Below are 7,559 nucleotides of genomic sequence, written 5' to 3' on the forward strand. Positions count from 1 at the left end.
CGTTCTACTTCCTTGCACCGTCGTTAAACACAGTCCAACGACAGTTTCGTATTCTTATTTCACCGTATTTATTGAGGACTTTTTATTCAACGATATTTAAAAGAGTATCATTTACACGCCCAGTGCAATACTGTTTACTTTACATTGAACGTTTCATGTAACGTTTTTGTTGCAAGGATTAGTCCGACCCTGGAAGTAGTTACACCCCTCGCTAGCAAAAAAATAAAATAATCCCCATTGCTGAAGCTATATCGTCATTCGGAGCAAACACTTTTGCATTGCAATGAATTTAGACATAAATATCTATCTGGCTACCATGAAATGGCCAATACAAACTTGCGTTTTATGCTGCATGAAACACACAGCCAAGTCAGCTAACGATTACAAACAGTGGCTATCTGTGCTGCTGTCTGTCTGTCTGTCTGGCTAGGCTGCTTACCTTTCTATCTGTGCTGCTGTCTGTCTGGCTAGGCTGCTTACCTTTCTATCTGTGCTGCAGTCTGGCTATGCTATGCTAGGCTAGGCTGCTTACCTTTCTATCTGTGCTGCTGTCTGTCTGGCTATGCTAGGCTAGGCTGCTTACCTTTCTATCTGTGCTGTCTGTCTGTCTGGCTAGGCTAGGCTGCTTACCTTTCTATCTGTCTGTCTGGCTATGCTATGCTATGCTATGCTAGGCTGCTTACCTTTCTATCTGTGCTGCTGTCTGGCTAGGCTAGGCTATGCTAGGCTGCTTACCTTTCTATCTGTGCTGCTGTCTGTCTGGCTAGGCTAGGCTAGGCTGCTTACCTTTCTATCTGTGCTGCTGTCTGTCTGCAGTAGCTACTTACCTTCCTGATGCCTGGAGCAGCTCAGCCAGCTAGCAGGGCGTCAACACCTCCAGCTCCAATCAATATTCTCCTCGCTTTATCCGACTGACAAGGTTTAAACAGGTTTATCCACGTGAAATGTCATGTGTCAATGTATCGGAAAGTGTGACCACTCTCCATTTTACCCATTCATGAAGTTGTAGCCGCCCTCCAGATAAGTGATACACTAGCTACCAAAGCAACGCAAATCTGCATAACTATGTACCCCGGCTACCCTGTCATGTCATGTGTCTGTCTGACATAACTAACTATCTATGTTACCTGGCTACCCTGCCATGTGTCTGTCTGACATAACTAACTATCTATGTTACCTGGCTACCCTGCCATGTGTCTGTCTGACATAACTAACTATCTATGTTACCTGGCTACCCTGTCATGTGTCTGCCTGACATAACTAACTATCTATGTTACCTGGCTACCCTGTCATGTGTCTGTCTGACATAACTATCTATGTTACCTGGCTAACCTGCCATGTGTCTGTCTGACATAACTAACTATCTATGTTACCTGGCTACCCTGTCATGTGTCTGTCTGACATAACTAACTATCTATGTTACCTGGCTACCCTGCCATGTGTCTGTCTGACATAACTATCTATGTTACCTGGCTACCCTGTCATGTGTCTGTCTGACATAACTATCTATGTTAACTGGCTACCCTGCCATGTGTCTGTCTGTCTGACATAACTATCTATGTTACCTGGCTACCCTGCCATGTGTCTGTCTGACATAACTAACTATGTTACCTGGCTACCCTGTCATGTGTCTGTCTGACATAACTAACTATGTTACCTGGCTACCCTGCCATGTGTCTGTCTGACATAACTAACTATCTATGTTACCTGGCTACCCTGCCATGTGTCTGTCTGACATAACTATCTATGTTACCTGGCTACCCTGCCATGTGTCTGTCTGACATAACTATCTATGTTACCTGGCTACCCTGTCATGTGTCTGTCTGACATAACTAACTAACTATGTTACATGGCTACCCTGTCATGTGTCTGTCTGACATAACTAACTATCTATGTTACCTGGCTACCCTGCCATGTGTCTGTCTGACATAACTAACTATGTTACCTGGCTACCCTGTCATGTGTCTTTCTGACATAACTAACTATGTTACCTGGCTACCCTGTCATGTGTCTGTCTGACATAACTAACTATCTATGTTACCTGGCTACCCTGCCATGTGTCTGTCTGACATAACTATCTATGTTACCTGGCTACCCTGCCATGTGTCTGTCTGACATAACTATCTATGTTACCTGGCTACCCTGCCATGTGTCTGTCTGACATAACTAACTAACTATGTTACCTGGCTACCCTGCCATGTGTCTGTCTGACATAACTATCTATGTTACCTGGCTACCCTGTCATGTGTCTGTCTGTCTGACATAACTAACTATCTATGTTACCTGGCTACCCTGCCATGTGTCTGTCTGACATAACTATCTATGTTACCTGGCTACCCTGTCATGTGTCTGTCTGACATAACTAACTATGTTACCTGGCTACCCTGTCATGTGTCTGTCTGACATAACTAACTATCTATGTTACCTGGCTACCCTGCCATGTGTCTGTCTGACATATCTAACTATGTTACCTGGCTACCCTGTCATGTGTCTGTCTGACATAACTATCTATGTTACCTGGCTACCCTGTCATGTGTCTGTCTGACATAACTAACTATGTTACCTGGCTACCCTGTCATGTGTCTGTCTGACATAACTAACTATCTATGTTACCTGGCTACCCTGTCATGTGTCTGTCTGACATAACTAACTATGTTACCTGGCTACCCTGCCATGTGTCTGTCTGACATAACTAACTATGTTACCTGGCTACCCTGCCATGTGTCTGTCTGACATAACTAACTATCTATGTTACCTGGCTACCCTGCCATGTGTCTGTCTGACATAACTAACTATGTTACCTGGCTACCCTGCCATGTGTCTGTCTGACATAACTATCTATGTTACCTGGCTACCCTGTCATGTGTCTGTCTGACATAACTAACTATCTATGTTACCTGGCTACCCTGCCATGTGTCTGTCTGACATAACTATCTATGTTACCTGGCTACCCTGCCATGTGTCTGTCTGACATAACTATCTATGTTACCTGGCTACCCTGCCATGTGTCTGTCTGACATAACTATCTATGTTACCTGGCTACCCTGTCATGTGCCTGTCTGACATAACTATCTATGTTACCTGGCTACCCTGCCATGTGTCTGTCTGACAGCTACACTGACTGCATTACTTTCACGCAGGTTCACCCGTATGTCAAAGCTCATGTCCTCTGCTTTTCTAAATATTCGATGAGTTACTTAAACCGGCAATCTGGAATTGATACATCATTAGCCGTTGATTCTTGAAGAGTAGAATTTATGTATACATAATTAGTCCATTGTTTGTAAACAATGTAAATGTAAACAAACACAGTCACAAGCTTCAAAATATGTGTGTGTGCTCCCTAGTCAGAAACTAGGAAAGTTGCTTCAGACCCTAGTCAAACATTTGGCCTTACAGGGCTGACCCGAAACCAGCTGACCCTTTCCAGCTTGTTTCGGTTTTCTGTCCCTGTGTCAAATTGTGTGGTGTCCCTAAGCTATGTGCATGTTATGAGGACTGCCAAGGTACCCGGGCCAAAGACTTCTACTGCATCTGGACAGTAGACACATATGGCATAAGGGGCACTTCAAGTTACAGTGTACTTCCAGGGTACGACTGGGCAGATGGGTCAATACATCAGTTTTTCCCTTCCATAGCTAAATCTTTTGACTCCAATTTCTTCACATGGGACCAAACATTTTTCAGTGAGAATTAAAAACACATGAGATAACAGAGACCATTTCTTATTCGTTTATTGGCACTCAAATCATGGGCTATGATGACTTTTTCAATTAAAGGCTCTGAACTTGAATGAACTCTGATAGAAAATCACAGATAAAATGATAAAATCACAGGCTGGCTTCACAGATAAAATGATAAAATCACAGGCTGGCTTTAATAGGAATAAGAAAGACCCCTAGAGGGAGCTGTAATGTTTATGTTGACTTGTGGGCAAGCCAGCTAAAATACACGGTGCATTAAAATGTAATATATAAAATAAATAAAAAACGCTTTCTGTGCCCAACAGTAGGAGATATTGAGTAAATTTCATTAACGTGCTAGCATGGCAATCATACCACGATAATTCTTCATGACACATCTCAATACTTTCAACCTTATGGCATAATAGCACTGATAGTGGATATCATATTGTAGGCATAACTAGGAGAATCACTATTAAATCATCAATATTGTTAAAGCTGCATTAGATACAAACCCATTAGAGAACCTCCATTCCTGCACATTAGATCAATACAAACACATTATCCAAATCCATTCCTACTGCCAAATGCAGCATGATTTACTGATGCCTAAAATAAAAATTCAAGGCACATTTGAAAAAGTAGAATTCCAAGTGGGCGTACTACACTTTAAATGTACACATAACAAACTACGAGGTATCAAAACAACATGCTTAGAGAAGGTTTCAAGATTTTCAATATAAAAATCTTGTCCTTTCTATCCTGATTCTTTGGTGAACTGCAAAGCAATTTGAATATTCCACCTGCATAGCAATGGAGTCAGTTGTGGAATTGAGCTTAACACAGTACCGTACATCAAAATATATATAAAAAAAATACTGTATCAGTGACTCATACAAGTAGACCAATGAATAGCAGCCAAATAACACCGAAGCCCATTTATTCTGAAGACAGTTCAAATATGAATTAACTCAAATGTTATTTGAAACCAAAAGCAACATTACCTTTTGAAGGGCATCCCATGGCCATTAAGTGTCTCTGTCCCTCTCAATGACATAAGAAATGTTCTATTTAATAAAATATACATACAATTAAGGTGTACAATTTACAAAACTATGGTGCAATCAGCATAAATATTCAATGAATCTTTATGTGCAATGTGTATTGTCCTGCTGATATACCGTTGAAGGCCTGCTTGGTTCAGAGAGCAGATTCTGTACCAGAGAAGAGGTGGCATGTCACAATGGACCTATCGCTAAGCCACGCCCCCTTTGAAAACTCGGACAAACAAACAACGCTTCACTGACGGTGACTGACTGAATGACATTCAATGACTTACAATGGCGGGAGTTGGCACATTTCTGATTTACCACAGCAAGTAATAGACATGTTTTTTTAAAGATGACAAGAATATTTGGTCTAGAAGCTTTTCACCATCAGATATTAGCGAGTTGTTTGTCCGAGTTTTCTGCCTGTAGTGACTTTTGCTGTGATATGTGCCTTGGTGCATATAATAGTTCTTACATGGCTAAGTACAAATGGACCTATCGCTAAGCCATGTAAGAACTATGCACCAAGGCCTCATGATAGTCTACTTGCCAGCAATGTGAACCCGGAAATGCTGAGTACCCCAAAGTTAGAAATGTACAGTATAGGTCCCCAGCACTTAGAAACCGCCGGATGCTAACTTGCATATATTGGGCAATTTGCACAATTGGCTTTATGGACAATATTTCAGCAACTGCTTGGCCGATTTGGATAATGTTGGAGTGGTTTTGGGGGATATTGAGGATGCTGAATCCATTATTATTTTCATAATTCTAAATGGCCATTTAAACCAGAAGTGACCATATTTCAACGTCCAGTGGGCCGATTTCAGTCAATTTAGAAGTTTTAGAGGACGCTTAATTGATTGAATTGGACAGATAACTTTTGTATTTGAAATAATTGAAATAAATTCAACTCGCAAGATATTTATGAAATCAATTATCTAAACATGCAGAACATGTACGTTTTAATGCACAGGTATTAGATGTAACAAAGGCAAGTACCATACCAAACTAGAATAATATGACTATGGGTAAATAATATCCTCAAAATTACTGTATACTGGGTACTGTAAACCTTAAATTATCAGAGCAGAAAATGATGTGGACTCGTTGCACAACATAAAACGTTAATCAAGAAAGAGTGCCTTGCACTTCTACTACTCTGCACTGTTACTACTCTGCACTATAACGCATATCCTCATCCTCATCGTCTTCATCTTCTTCTCCTGACCATACATTCTTGTCGTATTGCTCTTCTTGCTGTGAGTGTGTGCGTGAATTGCACCATGTACTATCATAGCCATTGCAGAAGCAGATGCTGGTACAGGCCAGACCTGCAGCTACGCAGCTGCACGTTGCTGTTAAACAGGGCTTTAACCCAGATTTGCAGCTACAGATGATAATGTCCAACAGGGCAGGAGGAGCAACAGGGCTTACATCCAGGACGGGCATGATGACTTCCTCTCCCTCCATCTCGCCTTCCTTCTTGTCCCATCCAAACTCTGGGATGTCCACAGCTGGTGGGTCTGGGCGGTCTGCTGCTTTCCAAAGCAGCACATGTAGATGGGCACGCCGTCCATGGTGGAGCACGTTGCGCTCTGAGGAGGCAGTGTCTTCAGTGCTGGGGGGGTTTTGCGTTTTCGGTAGATGTCATATCTGGCGACGTTCAAAGATGTCGACTTCCTCTGGTTGTACAGAGCCAGGAAGAAACCCCTCACTGCCTCTGTAATCTGTAAATCAGTAGCTCCCTCCTCTCCGATGAACTGAAGCAGGTCACCAGGTACTACTCTAATGGCCTTGAGTGCCGACACCTTCCCTGTCTGGGCCGTGTAGGAGGTGGTGTCACACCCGGAGAGAGCGTGTATAGCCAGGATAGAGCGACACTGCTGACCGAGATTCTCTACTGTCAAATTGATGTTGAGAACATCACCAGCCATCTGCTGGTGACATGTGATACCCACCTTCCAGCACCAACAGACCACGAGCACAAAAACGTCGCTGAGAATGCGGACAGTTGTAGGTCCGTGACTGGCTGCATCCGACATGTATGAGATGAGGGAGACGTCAGCCTCGTCATGAGTGACATTACTCTCTGTGTGTGATCTCCTATATGCTGTGTATGCACAGGAGCTCGCCCAGCCTCCGTTTGTTTGTCTTGTTCTTCATCACTTTGTCGCGGCTAGGTAGAGGGGTTGTCAGTGACAGTCGGTACTCTGTTGAGCTCTCCCCTGCTCTTCTTTACCTCTCATGGTCTTTGGCAGAGACTTGCTCATACCGGTCAAAGATGATAAATGTTTGGGTGACGTAGTGATTAAGCCGGTGCCCCATGCCGGCTGTGAGGTCAGTCACAGTGTCTGACGATGACCACACCACGTGGTAGATGTGCTGCGATGCATCAACGAGTACAACGTCTGGTGGTTGGGGATTGGGGACAACGATTCCAAGATGCTGGACGATCACAGACTTGTGTTGCCCTTCCTGAGGCTTCCATACTCATCGATGATGGATGCAGGGAGCAGGCCGAGCTCGTAGTCAAAGAGGGCGGAGAGCTCCATTCTTCTCTTGGTCCCCAGCACCAGCAGCCCAGCAAACAGCCTCTGTGGTGAGTGGATGGAAGTTTTCCCATAGCACTCTCAGGATTTTAGCCCGGTCCTCTGCGTCCAACTCCCGCCGTTCTTAACCTCTTCTTTGTGTCTGTTGGGCTTCATTGTCTTATCTAGTGCTTGAGCATCGTCGTAGATCTCATCCAATGACTTGGAGAGATCAGAGCAGATGCCGAAAGATTGGATTCACACGGCGACCTGCTCAGTGTTGGTTGAGATGCCCT

The 7,559-nt window shown here is 43.6% G+C and overlaps 1 protein-coding gene across 1 annotated transcript in view; it reads right to left on the minus strand.

The window, feature by feature from the left end:
• Positions 1-966, minus strand: part of jak2b (Janus kinase 2b) — a 55,357-nt gene extending 54,391 nt beyond the window's left edge. Inside the window, exon 1 of the mRNA XM_080530633.1 lies at positions 828-966. The gene's annotated coding sequence lies outside the window, so the exon portion shown is untranslated. The remainder of the gene's footprint in view (positions 1-827) is intronic.
• Between the last annotated feature and the right edge of the window lie 6,593 nt (positions 967-7,559).

Source organism: Nansenia antarctica (genome assembly GCF_963989245.1).
Source record: "Nansenia antarctica genome assembly, chromosome: 5".
Taxonomy (NCBI): Eukaryota; Metazoa; Chordata; class Actinopteri; order Argentiniformes; family Microstomatidae; genus Nansenia; species Nansenia antarctica.